The sequence below is a fragment of the Cupressus sempervirens genome, chromosome 1 (assembly GCF_028749045.1).
Source record: "Cupressus sempervirens isolate cs-2001-9-10 chromosome 1, ASM2874904v1, whole genome shotgun sequence".
In the NCBI taxonomy this organism is placed as follows: domain Eukaryota; kingdom Viridiplantae; phylum Streptophyta; class Pinopsida; order Cupressales; family Cupressaceae; genus Cupressus; species Cupressus sempervirens.
The window spans coordinates 426,290,829-426,309,567 of record NC_143118.1 but is presented as its reverse complement, the minus strand read 5'-3'; positions in this window follow the sequence as shown (position 1 = coordinate 426,309,567).

The following is an 18,739-nucleotide window of genomic DNA, read 5'->3' as shown; positions in this document are numbered from 1 at the left end:
AGAAGAAAATGTCACAATACATGAGTTATACATGTAGATGAAGATGTGAGTTGTCTTATTTTTAAGAAGTTGAAAGAGGAGATATCCCTATTATCAGAAGATCTCTGCTAAATGTTAAGGAGTCTTAAGTAAAGGAAGATTTAATTTTGTACAAGATGTAAGTGTAATGGTAAAGTATGCAATGCCATTATTCATGATGATTGTAATGATAATAGTTCCATAGTGGAAATGGTACATAAATTAAAGTTAGAAATAAGGAAGCATATGAATCCTTACCAAATTACTTGGTTACAAAAGGATCATAAGGACTTGGTCAATGAAAAATGTTTGGTAAAGTTCAAAGTTAGAAACTATATGATGAGACATTATGTGATGTTATTCCTATGGACACTCATCATTTTTTGTTGGGGATACCATGACAATATTATCATCATGCGGTTGATGATGGATATGCAAATATCTATTCTTTGAGGAAGGATAGAGTTTGACACAAGTCAAGACCATTGAAGTAAACAAAGGAAAATGTATGTAGTGATATAATATTATGTTTAATGGATTTATGGAAGATTCTAGATAATGTGAATTCTTCGATTTTTTGATTAAGGAAAACAGGTTTTGAAGGGTGCCTAAAACCCTTTACATTTCGTAAAATTTTCAATGGAGCTCAAATAAGAGCAGACCAAAGGTGAAACAGGTCAAAAACCAAGTGTGACCAGGGTGGCATCGAATAAAAAATAGTATTCATTAGCCACCAAAACAGGTTTAATTCGGGCACCTGAAACCCCATGGTAACAAAGAGGATAAGATAGTAAGCCCCATACCATGTCAGACAACAAATAACAAATAGGCCATAAGAGCCAAGAGAACAAAAAACGGAACAACCACAACAGGGACTCAAGCTTTCCCTTTGGGGCTCGTTTTCTGAGAGCATAAAGCCATATCAAAAGAGTGGAGGGCTTGCCCTTTTTACTTTTTATAGTGGTCCAACCATCCTCCACCAAACTGGCAGCCTTTTGCCACGCAAAGTCTACAACCCCATAGCCACCTGCCAAAACCCTCGCAACCGAGGAACGAACCAGCAACAGCTTGAAGTGGGGAACCCACAACTTGCGCCGGAGCCCCAAGAGGGGTAGCAGGCGAAACGCTCGAGACAATACCTGCCAGAGGGAGAACTGAGGATGACACCAACATAGGGGCATTCGTGCCATTCGAAACTGCAGGTGAGCTCGTCACCAAAATTTCTTGAGAAGAGTCGCCCTCCCTAGCCGAGGGGGATTTCTGAACCGTGTATTGATCATCTGAAATCCCCTTCCACCAAGAAGGAGACTTCTTTGGCCTTGATTTTTTAGAAGAACATTGAGCAGCAAGGTGGCTGGTCTTGTGACATAGCCCGCAACGGAAGGGGATACCCTCATAATCAAGAGGCTGGATCCAAGAACCAAGCATTATGAGGTTGGATCCTCATAATGTGAATTCTTCGAGTTATTAGTTAATAAAGTGCGCATTTTAGAACAACATATCAAATAAATAACACCACCAACAAAAAAAATAGTAGAATAGCAAAAAAAACAAAATCAAATCAAGAATTGGAAGTAACATTTCCACTAGGCTTTCCTTGACCTCCAAAATTGGAATCACAAAAAAGAAATTCGAAAAGTTGCCTTGAATAAATGTTTCACATGCATAAGATGTTTGTTTGTCCTTGGATGAATCATTCCCTCCTAATAATCCAATGGGATGCATAAGGCCTTACTTAATCATGATGCAATGAATTATTACTTATTCAAAAAATGCTCCATGATTTGTTAATGCTTTGGTTTATTTGATACAATAACTCTGCATTATTAATGGTGTAACTTGCTAATTTATCAACATTTTAATTAGCTTCTCTATAACAGTGTCCATTAAAAAAATGATAAGTGACCAAAAGAGTCTACACTTCTTGGAGAATGTTATGGAATCTCTAGGTTGGAGTGTCTGCAACCTTGTTCTTGATTGCATCAATCAATATCATTGAGTGCCCTTCTATGGTTAGATGTGAAACATTACTTTTGATTGCAAGAAAGAGATCTAGAACTAGAGCTTGGCCCTCCATCTCATTTGGAGTTTTAGGAGAGTTTCTTGGAAGCAACATGGGACATAAAGATCCATTGAAGGCCCTAGTCAGGAATCCCACTTCAAAAGGCCCTGGGTTAACCAAAGCTTCTAAGTCAAAGTTAAGCTTTAGAAAGGTTTGCATTGATTGGTGAACATGTCAAACTGAAAAGGATTGAATTCCTTGCGGCCCATTAGTGGGGGTAAAGTTTGTTTAATTTATCGTGGTATTCACTCGGAAGCAAGAATAGAAAATACACCTCAGGGTCTCACACAAATTTGTAGTGCTCAAACATGTTTGCACAAGTTGCTAGATTTTGCGTCTACTACCTCAGCCCACAGGGTGTCTCATATTTTATCTAAATTATCTTCAAGAGAAAAGTGAAAATATGATATTTTAGTATCACATTAATCTGGTGTAATATGCGTGTAAGGAAATATCATTCTTATTTAATAATCTAATAATTATTTATATAGAGGATTGCACACACACACACACACACACACACACACACACACACAGACACACACACACACACACACACACACACACACACACACACACACACACACACACACACACACACACACACACACGAAACACACACACACACACACACACACACACACACACACGCACGAAACACACACACACACACACACACACACACACACACACACACACACGCACATGCACACGCACGAACACACACACACACACACACACACACACACACACACACACACACACACACACACACACACACACGCACGAAACACATAAATGGAAAGGTCAAAATATAATGAACATGGTCCACATGATGCTAAGTTGCACAAATTGATTAATGATATCACCAAGGTAAAATTGTGTTCTTGATTCTGACATTTTTATGGTTTACAATTATTGAAGATATTGATTTATAAACTAAATATACCTATTTCAAGTGATTTTTTATACGATTCCACTTGTTGCAAGGCATTGGTGAAACTATTGCATTTTTTTTCATTCACATGGTTGAGACAACTCCAATAATTAGATGCAGTACAAAATGCATAATTAGATAACAATTGTGAATTGTTTGGTAGTTTTTGCTTTCAATTTTACATTTGATTGTTAAATTTACAATTTAAAGATAATAAAAGTTATTTTTAGTTTTTTAATTCATTTCAAATTTTAAAATAAAAAAGGTTTGTTTAGTAGTTCGGATGAAAAAGTTAATAATCTTTATAAGTAGGGTGTCTCATATTTTCAAAGTAGGATGTCTCATATTTTTAAATAAGGTGTCTCATATTTTCAAATATCCTTTGAGATAAAACTTTTATTAAATTATCTTCTAGATAAAAGTTAAAATGTGATATTTTTCGTTTTTTAAGGCAAAAGTGGCAAGCCACTATAACATTTATATATAAATCTGATTCAAAATAGGTTAATTGGGAAAGAATTAGTAAGAAAACCCAACATCATCCCTTTTAATTACATCAATATAGTTTCCATAGTTACATTTTTTAGCACCATTAAAAGTGTATCATGAATACACTAAGGAGTATCAACTACCTCCCAAGAGCACACTTTCAATTTACAAAAACTAATTACCATCACATCTAATGCTCAAATTTACAAATTATCGAGCAAAATAAAAATAAAAAATCCAAAACTCATTTCACTGTTCACTCCTCCATATCATCATAGTCACGAAGATCCCTATTTACCTTAGCATTCATGTCCACCTTGTCTTGGTTTCGTCCATAATTTGTGACACCTTGCACACTTGAATTCGTGCATTTTGTAGATGGCTAGCCCCAACCATGAGCACCCTCAGGTTCCCATCCAGAACACACCAACTCTGATAATTTGAAGGACCATCCAGACCTAGCTTGAACTGTGTTAAGCGATGATAGTATTTTTGGTGCAATTAGAGAGTCCCTAACATTCCATTCATCCTTCTGAACAACCTGATAATTCGTTGTCCCCATATTTGGACCTTGATTGTGAAGCATATTGGAAAATCTTTGCAAATCTAAAAGAGCATACCCAACTTTCTTTACTCTTTCTTCTAATTGAAAGCCTAATGCACAAGAAGTGGCCTGCAATGCAACTTTCATTTGGGAAGAGTTGCGCTTGTCAATTGCCTTTTTAAGGGCTTCAAACATAACAAAACATTCATGCTTGTGAAGCAATTGTGAATGCAAAAGTAAACCCCCCACAAGAGCCATTCCACTCCAAAGATCATAATTTTGCATAGTCATAGATAGCTTATTATCATCAATAAAATGAGGCCATATTACCTTGCGAGCCAACGACTGAAGAAGTAGAGGAGATTGCATTAGAGAGGAAGATGGATACCATGTTTGAAGGATACAGGAAATGCGGCACCGAAGAAACCATGAATTCTTCTCCAATTACTTGTCTGATAGCTCTCCGAATTGTAGGGGAATGGATGACAAACATCATATCCAACACTGCATCATCCACATCAGATGGCAACACAATTTCATCAAACCTTGGAGGCATCCGTATGCGATAGTTCTTTGGCAACAATACATGACGTTGCTTCTGACAAACTTCGTAGGAAGCAGAAACATCTGTTGCTTTTGACATTTTCATAACCAATGGGTAAAATGCAGTCTAGAACCAGATAAATAGCCTGGAGAAGTATTCCATGATGAAAGTACTTATTGGCGGATATGGCAAATCCCTATCCGTATGAACCTAAAGTGAAGTGATGCTCTACATTTAATTTCACACTCGAGAAGCCATGTGAATATTGCATAATATATGTCCTTCAAAATGTCTACAACTTTTACTTCCAAATGTAAACATTAGTGCCTAAATATTCCACACGATATACTAGCGATACTCCAATTGATTAATTATTTCAACGTATGCTGTCTATACCAAATCGTGCTCAAATTAATGATGCAAACGATAGCAAGCAGTCTTGTCAACTTCAATTAATCTTTTTAAGATCACCATACTTTCCAATCATAGATAAAGGGTGTATTGATGAAAATAACTATACGTCACAACCCAAATTTGAGAGATAATTTGCTACTCGATTACCTTCCTGAAATGTATGAGAAATGCAAACATCTTGACATTCATCTAGAAACCTCCAGACTTGATTGAAGATATACTTTAATTTCCATAAATATGCTTTTCTATGTATACAAGCATCTATAATAACTGATGAGTCTCCTTCAATATGCAACATTCGATAATTGCCTTGCTTAGCTAGAATGAGGCCAACGAGTAGAGCTTGAACTTTTGCCATGTTATCTATACCAATAGGTAAAGGGGATGTTGTAATAGACACTACTGTTCCATGAGAGTCTCGGATACACACCCCCAAACCAGAACTTCCTGGGTTTCCTCTAGATGCCCTATCGAAATTCAATTTCCAAAATCCCTCAGATGGAGATCTCCAATAAACCTTCATTTGAGACATAGAAGAGGATGTTATGTTATTAGTTTTCCAACCATTGGGAATGATTAGCTGCCTTGAATTCTAAATCACTTTAGAATCTAATGAAGTAACAACAGGATTAAATTTACAATTTCTCACTCGTGTTAGTCACTTCTAATATTGCTCTCTCAATTCCCTCCTGAACTTTGTCTATTGTAGATACCTCTTTTCTGAAAATGCACTTGTTTTTTTCCCACCATATAGCCCACACAATCGATGCCAATATACACTTCCAAAGATTTGCAAATAACAAGTTTGGATAAAGGATTGGCCAAGCTTGAAACAAGTCCCATATATTATTTTGGAGTGGAGTACTATAATTTAACTTATTCATTATGTAACTCCAACATTGACTAGCAAATGGACATGTAAGAAGGAGGTGATCCACTGTTTCTTCACACTCATTACAAAAAATGCAATTAAATGATGGGGCAATGTGCAATATGATCAATCGATCACTAGTCAAGATCCTATGCTTTAATGCAAGCCATGTGAAGCAACCTGCCTTTGGAAGCAGAACATGATTCCAACAAAATGAAAATGCTCTACAAGAAACTTTATCCGTTTCATTTTGTTGCAAGATTTTATATCCCTCTTTTACTGAATAGTGGCCATCCTTAGTTGGATCCCAAATGATCTTATTTGCAGACCTGAATATGAAGACTTGTTTAGAGGCCAAAATTTCTTTGAATTGAGTAATTTCCTGAGACGTCAATGGTAGCTCATCCAGGCTTTTCCAATTCACTTTACTTGAACTTTCACATACATTAGCTACATATCGATTGATTTGTGTACCCCAATGATTTTCTAAAACCATGATGATGTTCTAAGATACCATGATTTTTGATAAAGGAGGTTGGCCATTCCAAGAGTCCCTCCAAAAATTTACCCTACTACCATTATTAACTTCCCAAGTAACATATTTTACTACAATATCTTGTGAAGCCATCATAAAATCCCAAATGACGGAGCCTTTTGGAGGATCCAAGATAGAGATAACTCTTGTAGAATCATTATTGTCCATATATTTTTGTTGCATAATCTTGCACCATGTGGAATGAGGCTTACTGTACATTTGCCAAACTAGTTTGCCACCAAAAGCTTCATTCTTTTAGTTAAATCATGAAATCTTGCCCCTCCAAATGCTTGGATATATGCCATATCTTGAAGGGAAATAAGTGGCATTTTTCTTGAATTATTCATATTACCTATTCAAAGGAAACCCTTAATCATCTTTTGAATTTGATGTAATATTTTAGGAGGGGCTTTTAGGACTACAAGAAAATAATTTAGAATTGCTACTAAAACTGACTTAATCAACAAAATTTTGCTTGCCAATGACAACCATCTAGCTTTCCAAGCAATTATTTTGCTCTGAATACGTTGAAGGATTGAAGACCAATAACTATATTTATTTGACCTCATAAAAAAAGGGATTCCAAAGTATATGGATGTTAGGAAATCCATTGTGAAGCCTAGAATCCAAATTATTTTGTTAGATATCACTTTGTTAGTATTAAAGAAATAAATTTTCAACTTTTGCACATTGATAGCTTGCCCTAACACCTTTGAATAAAGTTGCAACACATGTTTTATTTGTCAAGCCTCCTGAACATTTGACAATCCAAATAGCAATGTATCATCCGAAAATAAGGAGTGATAGATATATTTGTAACATAAATATTTGCGCCATGCCACTTAATTATGCTGATGTTTAATAGTTCTGCTAAATGCTTCAGCCATGATGATGAAAAGTACTGGAGATAGTGGATCTCCCTGCGTAACTCCTTGGGTTGATGAAAAAAGGCTCGTTGGTTTTCCATTTACTAAGACTGAGAACCAAGCACCCGAAATATATGCCTTAATCCATTTACACCATCCTTTAGAAAAATCCATTTTATTTAACACTTAGAAACAAAAACTTCCAACAAACTCTGTCATATGCTTTCATCATATCTAGTTTGATTACAAAATTTGATGATTGGTTTTAATTTATTGAATGAAGAACCTCATGAGCCACTAATGCTCCTTCCATAGTTTCTCTTCCTAGGACAAATCCACCTTGCTTTGATGAAATGATGAATGGGATAAAATGCTATAATCTTAAGTATATAACCTTAGTTATGATCTTATACGTCAAATTACATAAAGAAATTGGCCTAAAGTCTGCAAATGTTTGTTGATCCTTGATCTTTGGGATTATTGAGATATTGTAGTATTGAAATACTTGAGCATACTCTTTCTGTTTCTAGACTCCTCCACAACAGCTAATAGATCCCAGCCAATGATATCCCAACAGCTTTGATAAAACAGAGCAGAAAATCCATCCGGCCCAGGTACTTTATTTGGAGGAAAGAAAAAAACCACCTTATCAATTTCTTGGATGGTGAAAGGTGCCATCAACATGGCATTTTCTTGAGATGATGCCATATTTGGTATGGACTCTAGAATCTCATTGACTTGTGAATTACTAGGAGAAGGCGATATATCAGGTGCAAGAAGATTCTTAAAGAATTTTACTCCTTCATTTCGAATGAGGTTTTCATTTGTGATAAGATTTCATGTAATAGCATCTTTGATTTGAAAAATAATTTTAGAAACTCTCTTTTGTTTGGCTGATGCATGCAAATATTTTGTATTTTTGTCTCCATCTTGGAGCCATAGCTCTCTTGACTTTTGTCTCTAGTAGATTTCCTCTCTACTACACAGTTCCTCCCATTCCTGCTGAAGATTTTTCTATTTTACATAAGTATCTTCATTCATACCATTCTGAATGATACATCTATAAACTTCTTCTAACTGCTGTTTGACTTTTGTTTTTTGTGTAAAGACATTCTTGAACACTTGTTGATTCCATTGTCTAATTTGGGTTTTAACAAATTTTAGTTTCATAGCAAATTGGTGCATCCTAGATCCTTCAACATATGGTGCCCCATTCCACCTTTGCTAAACACAAAGCAAGAATTGTGAGTGACGTAGCCACATTCTTTCAAACTTGAAAGAAGAATGGAAATGAGTAGGAATGCCTTTGTCTGTTTGTGTGATAGTTAATGATATTGGGAAGTGGTCCGAGCCTGGCAGTGAAAGAATATCCAATGTAATATCCATGCTCTTCAATTTCTAGTCTTGTGTTAAAAGAAACCTATCCAAATGAGCAACAATATGTGCAAACCCAAATCTTTTATTTGTCCATGTGAAAGATCCATTTGTCGGATGGATATCCATGAGATTATTGTTATCCACAAAGCAGTTAAAATCTTGTAGTTTTAAGAGGAGGAACAATATCCCTTGTTTTCTCCTCCTAAGACAAAAATGCATTGAAGTCACCTCCAAGAATAACATATTGAGAATCTTGAATCTAGATGAAGTATGTAATATTATCCCACAAACTAGCTTTGTCTTGTGTTGAAGACGGGCCATAAACATTAACCAAGATAAAGGAGATGTCAAAAGTAAAAAAATTCATCATCTGCCAGTTCTTGTGTTGCTGGATGAGCTGTCCATTAATTGTTAGGGAATTCCATAAAATTGTTAGAGCACCAGAGGCTCCAATTCCTCGAACATGTAGGGACTTCCACTTATGCCATTTAGCAATGGTTTTTTCAAATGTATCCTGAGATAACTTGGTCTCCTATAGTATGACTATATCTGCCTGCATAGAATCAACAACTTGTTTGATTCTATGTCTCTTGTCAGAGGCATTAATGTCTTTGGCATCCCATGAATTTATTTTCATTGTGGGCAAGGAGAAAACCTTGTTCTCCTTGTCGATCTTTTGGTAACAACAAATATTTCATCCAAAGTGGTTTGTATTCTAGCTGTTATTTCTGTCCTAGTCTTAGAGCCCTTGGGCTTGCCTCTAGACTTTGGCATTTTGGGGATATGAGTGGCTTGTGATGGGGTTTGCGTTATTGACAGTGCCTACTACTTGTTGACACCTCGACCTTCATTAATGGATTCAAAATCCTTTAATATCTACAAATTCTCAACTTGACAATAGGGAAATTGAGGAAGCAAGCAATCAATTGATTTCTGCACTTGCTGATAAACACAATTCTCCAACCCCAAGGAATCCTCCAAAGATAAAAATACATACACTTCTAAATTATCTTTTCACGCCCATTGAGTGGCATTCATGTGTATAATTGCTTTTTGCACATCCAAAATTGAATCATCAACCTCATCAATAGTCATTTTGTCAACAGGAGGTTGAACACGAACAGGGCTATTCGAATACTGAAATTCTCTAAGCAAATTATCAATCTTAGGAAAATTGTACTCATCATCTATAATACCTTCTTCTCTTGCGATTCCAAAAATGATAGAAGTGACTATCTCTGAGATAATTTAATCTCCTACTTGGCGAGACTTCAATTCTGTAAATGCTAGATTAAAAGCCAAATGCCGAATGGGGGATATAGGTAGTGTAAATCTCCTACTGTGGAGAATGATTGGTTGAATTGAGCATGAAACTGAAATTGTTTGAGAATTAGGTGATGTTGTTAAGAACAATTTTGGGTGAACATACAAAAGCTGGAGAAATGCCATAATCCATCTGAGAATGTGCACAAATTTTGACTTTGTCATTTGATTAGCTATTGCAAAGGACATTAATTTTTGCTTGTCAGCTTGCACAAAGGTAGGCTAAGCTGCATGTTCATATGCTTTGAGTTTTCGAGAACATTGCATTGGATTAGAACAATGATTCGAGCAGATTACCATATCATCAAGATCACTTGTTTGGCAATGGGTATTGAAATGACCAAGTCTATGTTGAAATTTATTGACTATGACTGCATCTTCTATCTTGATTAACTGACACCATTTGGCCCACTAAGATGTGAGAGATATTAAAGTGGGGAAAGGTTTGCTCTTATCAATCAACAAACAAACTCTAACTTCCAATTGTGGGCACTCAAAGGGAATGAGATCATGCTTTAAGAAAATTCCCACCTTGTTAGCTAAAATTTCAGTTATTTGTGGATCACGATATTCAAGCGACAAAAGAGGAAAAGAGATCCAATGAGGAAAAAATTGAATAAATGAATCACGAGGATTCAAATTAGGAACCGAGATCATAGTGTGCAAACTTGAACCTTAATAGAACCAACCTTTCTGCTTGTGAACAACATTCCTTTCTTCCTTAGTCACAAACATGGAAACAAAGAACTTGGATTTTAGGTCGGTGAAGAAAATATCCTTTAATCCAGGCCAAGTGGAAAATACCCAATCCTTAATATCCAAAAATGATAGGGAAGATGAAGAAAACTTACCTACAAGGATCGATTGATGAAGTAGGCCAATCGAATGCTGTAGCAGGTGACATGGAAGACTAACTTGCAATTGATTTGGTACATGTCTATGATTTTGCAATGGATCTGCAGTAACCTGATCTTTCTTATGCCATATCTGTTTTGGAATGAAGGGGGCTCTTGCTGAATCTGAAACAACTGGAATCTCTGGCCCACCATTAGCCTCCTTGTTGTGAGCAGGCAACAAAAATGTCGTGAATTTGTGGTGGCGAACCAAGAGGTGCACCATCACAAATATAAAAAATGAGTTGCTTATGGAGAGGCACATGAAGGGTATTTCCCTGTGTCCTAAGTCTTTTTCCCTTTGAATTGAGGCCCTCTTTTGATTGCCACTTCTGAATCCCGAACTAAATTTTTGAAAAATATTTTCTCCTACCCAATTTTTTTTGAATTTGCAGGCATTTTGTGAAATGATCAGGGTTTTGTTTGGATGATTCACTAGTTTCAAATGTTGATGCAACATTCCAGGGTTTTCTACCTGCAGTTTTCTTGTTGACTTCTACTTGAGGCTTCATTCCAAAGCGAAGATCATGAAATCATGGGTTTAGGAAAAAGAGCTTTATTGGATGGACTATTGCTTTACCCTTAAAGATTGATTTGTAATCTTTGTGTTCTAGTCCATCCTTCGTTAGGTTTCTTGCTACAAAAGAACATTTTTGAAAAGAAAAGCCACGTGGATCAGATCTAGTCAGCTAGACCATTGGCGTGGAAGAGAAAATATGGGTGATGTTATTTTTCCTAGCCGGCTGGACCATTGGCATGGAAGAGAAAATACAGGTGATGTCAATTTGCTCTGGTGTAGGTGAAAACATCTGCTGCTTTCCATTTTCTTAACAGATTTGCTCAAACTTTTTTCTCTGTGTCTGTATTTGATGTCTAGAACCCTGTCGATGCCAATCATTACCTACTATCCCCTTGTCATGACAATACTGTTGAAGTTTTTCTTCCTGCAATTTATGCCGCGGTCGCCTAATATGATAACTAAGCAATTGAGCAGATGCACTTGCACTTGCATTCATTCCCTCATTCATAGTTCACTCCTAAATTTTTCAAGCAAGAGCAGGTACATGACACACAAGTCCTGTAAGGGAAATTAGCCTTATAGCCCTTCTCCATTATGAAGTGGAGTCAAACCTGTGACCTCAAGGAAGTAAACCTCAAGACACAAACCAAATCATCTACGAGTGGCGGCTTAATTTTTGAGGCAAAGTCCATACCTATACCCTAGGCTAGCAGAGCATGTACATGGCACACAAGTCCCATAAGGGAAACTAGCCCTATAGCCCTTCTCCACTACGTAGGGAAGTTGAACCTGTGACCTCAAGGAAGTAAACCTCAAGGCACAAACCAACTCACCTACAAGTGGCGGCTATTAAATTTTTGAGGCAAAGTCCAGACCTATACCCCAAGCCAATAGAGTGGGTACATGGCACACAAGTCCTGTAAGGGAAACTAGTTCTATAGCCCTTCTCCACTATGGAGGGGAGTCAAACCTGTGACCTCAAGGAAGTAAACCTCAAGGCATAGTCTTTTGGAATATTGATTGTATCACTATTAGAAATACTTTAGAATAACTGGGGGGGGATGAATCAATTATTCAAGGTCCATATGTCCTATTCAAACTTTTTTACTAAGTGTAGTGAGCCCATTCAACCATTCATTCATCCAAGCTTTAACTTTTCAATTCAACAAGTTACTGTAAATCAACATGCAAGCATAACACATAAAAGATCAACACATAACACAGTGATTTACATGAAAATCCAATTTGGGAAAAACCACTAGTAACATGCTACTCAATTCTCACTCTTCTGAAGTGATGCCCTATGAAAGGCCTCCCCTATTAAAGGCTTACAACACACTATTAAATGTGACCTTGTTAGAGGATTTATCCACCTTTTTAGAAGTGGGCCTGGTTAGAGGACTTTAGAACATTCACTTGGAATGCCACCCTGTTAAAGGATTTACAAATGACTATTAAACCAACCTAAGTCCATAGGATTTCCATATCTAATACAATTTCTAGAGAGTATTAGAATTTTTTTGACTTGATTACAACATACAACTTAACTTGCAAATCTCAGATCACTTCTCAGCTCATACCATTGCTTGGCTTTTAGTCTCTGCAACCCTTGACAACTTGCCCTCCTTTCAAGCTTAGTCTTCTTGAGTCTCCATGCTCAATGTACTAGTGCAACCATCTCTTCTTGACCACTTGTAGAAGTAGAGCCTCTGTGCTCTTCCTTCTCCTAGATGCCTTCTCCTTGACACCCTTCTAACCACTTTGCAATTTGGCACTTCAGCAGAATCAACATATGCTTCTTGGTCCGTGACTCCTTAAATAAAAGTCTTGGAGTTCCTTTCTTGCTTGATTCTTCCTTCCTTTGATTTCAATTCGTATGGATTAGGTAGGATTCATTGTATTTAACCCATATTTTGTTTCCTCTAGAAACTTCTTGAATAATTCCTTTGAATTCTCCCAAAAATAATTTACATAGAATTATGTGCCACTAGCTCATCATCCTTATCCTCCAATTGGTTCACAAAATTCAAGGTAACAACTATGTCATCTCAGATTTGGAAAATCTTCACCATTTCAAATAATGCAATAGCTCGACACTATTGAAATCTTGATGCTCGACACATACTATGTTACTCAACACCTACTACATTTTTACTTATGCTCGGCACCTGAAGTTCACTTGGCACCAACTAAGATTTTTTGATGCTCGACAATTGATAGTTTGCTCGGCACTTGAACTTCACTCGGCACTTGAAGATCACTCGACACACACTTGATTTTTCTTTTGCTCGACTCTAACTGAAAATTTTCTTAGTTTCAACTAGCTTGCTCAACGCCCACTGATGAACTTAGTTTAAGCTTTGCACTTAACCTTGTTACAACTTATTCCTCTAATGTTTCTAAGTGTGACCAACCTCTATGTCTTTGAGTATGTTATCAATAAATCATTTAACCATTTCCTTAACTGATCCTTGTACTTCATTATAATATCATAACTCAACCTTGCCATTAGGTACTCTTGTTATATCTTGTTGATCAAATCCTCTTCATCAATCAACTAAGTGATAGTACTTGGATCTTATGAGAAAATGTCATTCCTACAAATAGCGGGTTTGACATCAATGACAAAACAATGATTGAAAATATTCTTTTAATAATAATCTCCCTCTTTGATCTTCAATCTTCTTCTCACAATGATCTTTTCAATTAGATTTCCAACAATCTCCCTCTTTGGCATTGATGGCAAAACAAACTAATCAACCATCAGACTAAACTATTTAACCCAAGAAGTAATTGTATTACCATCAGTCTTTATATCTCCCTATTTTGATCTACTATCCTAATTGCTTCATTTCTGTTTCTCCCTCTTAGTTATTGTATCTTTGTTCTTTTCTTTTCTTTCTTCTTATAGTTTCTCCCTCTACGTGCATTGCTCATCCTCTACTATTCTTCTTTCTGATAAGCTTCTTCATCATCTCCCTCAATCTCCATTTGATTAGTTACTGTATTTTCTTGACATTTCCCCCTCATAATTTTGATCAAATGCTGTTGATCAGTTTCTCACGACTTCTCCCTCTTTGACAACAATGCCAAAGACATATTAACATCTTATCATGCAAGTGTAGCATTTGCAAGTTCATTCAATTTCTCTGTCACCTTGCTTGTGACTAATTTGTAACTTCCGCACTTCAATTACTTTAGGCATGAACCCTAAAGTAGGTTTCCTCTGCATCAATGTGTAAAAGCTTCAACAGTTAGCTCATTTGATGTAGGGTAGTCTTGCTTATTCTTAAGTAGCCTTGGCTAGGGGTATCACCCCTAACTTACCTCTAAGATACTCAAAAGCATCTTTAGGTAGTGCTTTTGTGAAGATGTCAGCAATCTTTTCCTTTCAGCTAACATATTCCATCTTCACTTGTTTTTCTTCCACCAACTCTCTTACATAGTGATACTTGATTGCAATATGCTTGGTTTTAACATGCATTATAGGATTCTTTGATATGTTGATAGCACTTGTATTATCATAATAAAGTATCACAAGCTCACTTACTTCATACGTTGCAAAAAATGTTTGATCCATACAATATTGGTGCAATTTATAGTAGCTGCAACATATTGAGCTTCTGCAGTGGACTGTGAGGTACAAATTTACTTTTTGTTGGTTCACGTAATCAATCTTTTTCCCAAGAAAAGTGCTCCTCCACTGGTGCTTTTTCTATCATCAATATTACCTCCCCAATCTACATCATTGTAGGCTTTTAGCTCAAAATTTTCACTTCTCTTGCAGTACAAACAATAGTCATCAGTTCCTTTTAGATACCTCAATATTCTCTTTACTGCCATTAGATGATTTTCTCTTGGATTTGCAGAAAATCTTGCCACTATTCTAATAGCTAATGCAATGTCTGGTCTACTATGTACAACATATTGTAGCTTTCCAATCATTGATCTATACATTGTCTGATTCACTTCAGCAGACTCATCATTCTTCGATAACTTATGTTCTACTGCTATTGGTGTGCTAACTGATTTTGAGTCTTCTAATCCAAATTTTTTGAGTACCTCCTTGATATATTTGGATTGGGTCACAGATATGCCATTCTTCAATTGATGTACTTGTAATCCAACAAAGAATTTGATTTCTCCAAACATTCACATCTCAAACTCATGTTTCATTTGATAGGCAAAATCTTTGCATAAAACATCTTGTCCTCCAAATATTATATCATCAACAAAGATTTCTGATATCAAAATATCTTTACCTTTTTCAGCCTTGATGTACAAGTTGTTGTTGTCATCTATTCTCTCAAATCCTATCTTTACAAGATATTTGTTCAGCCTCTCATACCATGCTCTAGGTGCTTGCTTCAAACCATAAAGTGCTTTGTGCAGTTTGTAGACCATGTCCTTGTTCTTATCATCAAAAAATCCCTTTGGTTGTTCAATGTAGACTTCCTCTTCTAGTATACCATTTAGAAAAGCATACTTCACATCCATTTGGTAGACTTTGAAACCTTTGTATATAGCATAGGCAAGCAATGTTCTTACTCCTTCCAATCTTGCAATAGGGGCAAATGTTTCCCCATAATCTAGTCCTTCTTCTTGTGCATAGCCTTTGCAAACTAATCTAGCTTTGTTTCTTGTTATCTCACCATTCTCATTAAGTTTGTTCCTAAACACCCATTTGGTACCAATTACATTCTTATCAGCTAGTTTAGGCACTAGGGTCCAGGTCTTGTTCTTCTCAATCTGATCTACCTCCTCTTCCATAGTTTTATACTAGTCATCATCTTGTAGTGCATCCTTCACTATTTTAGGTTCAACTTTGCTCAGCAAACATGTTTCATTTCTTAGTCTATTCCTTGTCATTGGTCTTGCATCCTTGTCACCAATGATTCGATATGTTCGGTGATGTCTTCTTACATACTTGGCTAACTTTGGTTTTGTCCTTCTTTCAATGTTTGATCCTTCAACTTTAGAGTCATTTTGCTCTTCTCTTTCATTTGGTACTTCATCATTTCTCTCATGTGCATTGATTTCAGAGTCAGAATGTGCATTTTCTACATTCTACAACTCGGCTTCTGAATGTAGCTCAACATTCACTGGGTGTGACTCGACTGATACTGAAATTTTTTGCTGATTCCCAACTTGATTTGCAACATTGTTTTCAACAGGCATTTCTTCATACAAGTATACAAAGGATCTATAATCCTCTGATTGCTTAGTTCCATCAACCTGAACTTCTGCATGCTCATCAAAATTTACATTTGCACTCTCCACAATCTTGTTAGTGTTAGTATTCAAAGACACATATGTTTTACTTCTAGTGGAGTAACCAAGGAATATGCCTTCATCACTTTTTGCATCAAACTTACCATTTCTAGTATCTTTAAGAATATAACGTTTACAATCAAATACTTTGAAATGTTTAACATTTGGTCAGTGACCACACCACAATTCAAAGGGTGTTGTATTTGTACCTTTCTTGACTTGGACTCTATTCAATGTGTAAACAACAGTGCTTACAACTTCTCTCCTGTACTTTAGTTCAACATTTTTCTCCATCATCAAGGTTCTTGCACAGTCTATCACTAATCTATTTCTTCTTTCAACAATTCCATTCTAAGGTGGAGTTCTTGGTGCTGATGTTTGGCTTTTGATACCTTTGTCATTGCAGAATATTTCAAATTCTTTTGATGTAAACTCACCTCCTCTGTTTGATCTTAGGAACTTTAGACTCTTTCCTATTTCCTTCTCAACTCTGGCCGAATACCACTTAAACATTTGACATGCATCCGATTTTTGCTTCAAGAACATAGTAGTCATCATCTTGGAATAGTCATCTACAAATAGCATTATGTATATGTCTCCTAGGTAGCTTTGGATTTCTATTGGACCACATAAGTATGTATGAAATAACTCTAGTACTTTTTGGGAAGTGTATGTTTTTCTTTTGAAATTAGACTTAGTCATCTTCCCTAGTTGACATTGTTTGCACATTGTGTTTTCAGGCTTCTTTAGTTTAGGCAACCCTCTGACCTTCTTCTTCTTGCTGATGCTGATTAGATTGTCAAAGTGAACATGACACAATCTTTTATGCCACAACCACACATCATCAAGTCTAACAACAAGACGAGTTGCATCTTCCATATCTAGGTAAAATAGATTACTCCTAGTTTGTTCACCTTTTCCTATTAGATTTCCATCAGTGTCATAGATCTTGGCAGTTTTGTTTCCAAATTCTACTTTGCAACTTACATTGCCTAACTATGATACACTCAACAAGTTGTAGTTCAATCCTTCAACATAGTATGCATTATCACATGAAATTTTCTCTGTAAATTTAATGGAACCTTTTCCTTTGATTTGACATGGAGCATCATTACCAAATCTAACACTATTTTCATCATATTGAGTAAAGGTAATGAACTTACTTTTATCTCCTATCATGTGATGTGAGCATCCACTATCTATGATCCATTTTTCATTCTTGTTCATACAGGTAAACAATGTTGTTGCTTCATCTTCATCTTTATCTGATTCATCCTTCATGGCCACATAGACTACTTCATCATCATTCTCATCAGAATCTTCTTCAACAATGTAGTATCTTTTGCCTTTTTCCTTGTAGTCTTTGCTATCATCTTCTCTCTTGTTCCTATACTTGTTTCCTTCTTTGTAGTTCTTCTTCTGTGTACACCTTGCAGCAATATGACCCACTTCATTACAATTGAAACATATGATAGGGAGCTTACCTTTGCCTCTATGAAATCTCCTTGCCAATAGTGCTTCCAACTATTCCACATCTTCCTCATCTGTGTTGCTATCATTGGATACATGCTTTCCTTTTCTTCTTTTCTTGCTTGATGTCTCCTCCTTAGTGTCTTTTATTGTCATCTTGTCCTTGAAAGCAGATTCAAGGTTCTCAGGTCTGTAGTTGTGAAAGTTGGACAATTCAAATGCAGTAAGTCTTCCCACTATACCTTTAAAGGTTAGTGTGTTTCCTTGTACACACCTTAGCTCTTGGATGGTTGAAATTCTAATAGCATAGATAGGAAGCAGAGCCCTCAAGTATTTGTTTTTCATAGTCTCTTCTTTCAATTGACTACCTAGACTTCTTATTGCACTTACCACTTCTTTCATTCTAGCAGCATATTGAGTAACATTTTTTCCTTCCTCCATTTTCATGTCATCAAACTTTCTTCTGAGGCTTTCTCTCTTTGCTCTCTGGACATTCTGATCTCCTCCATAGATATCTGTTAGGGATTTCCACATCTTGAATCCAGTGTCACAATCTTTGATGTCATCATATTATGCATTGCTGAGTGCAGACGCAATCTACAACA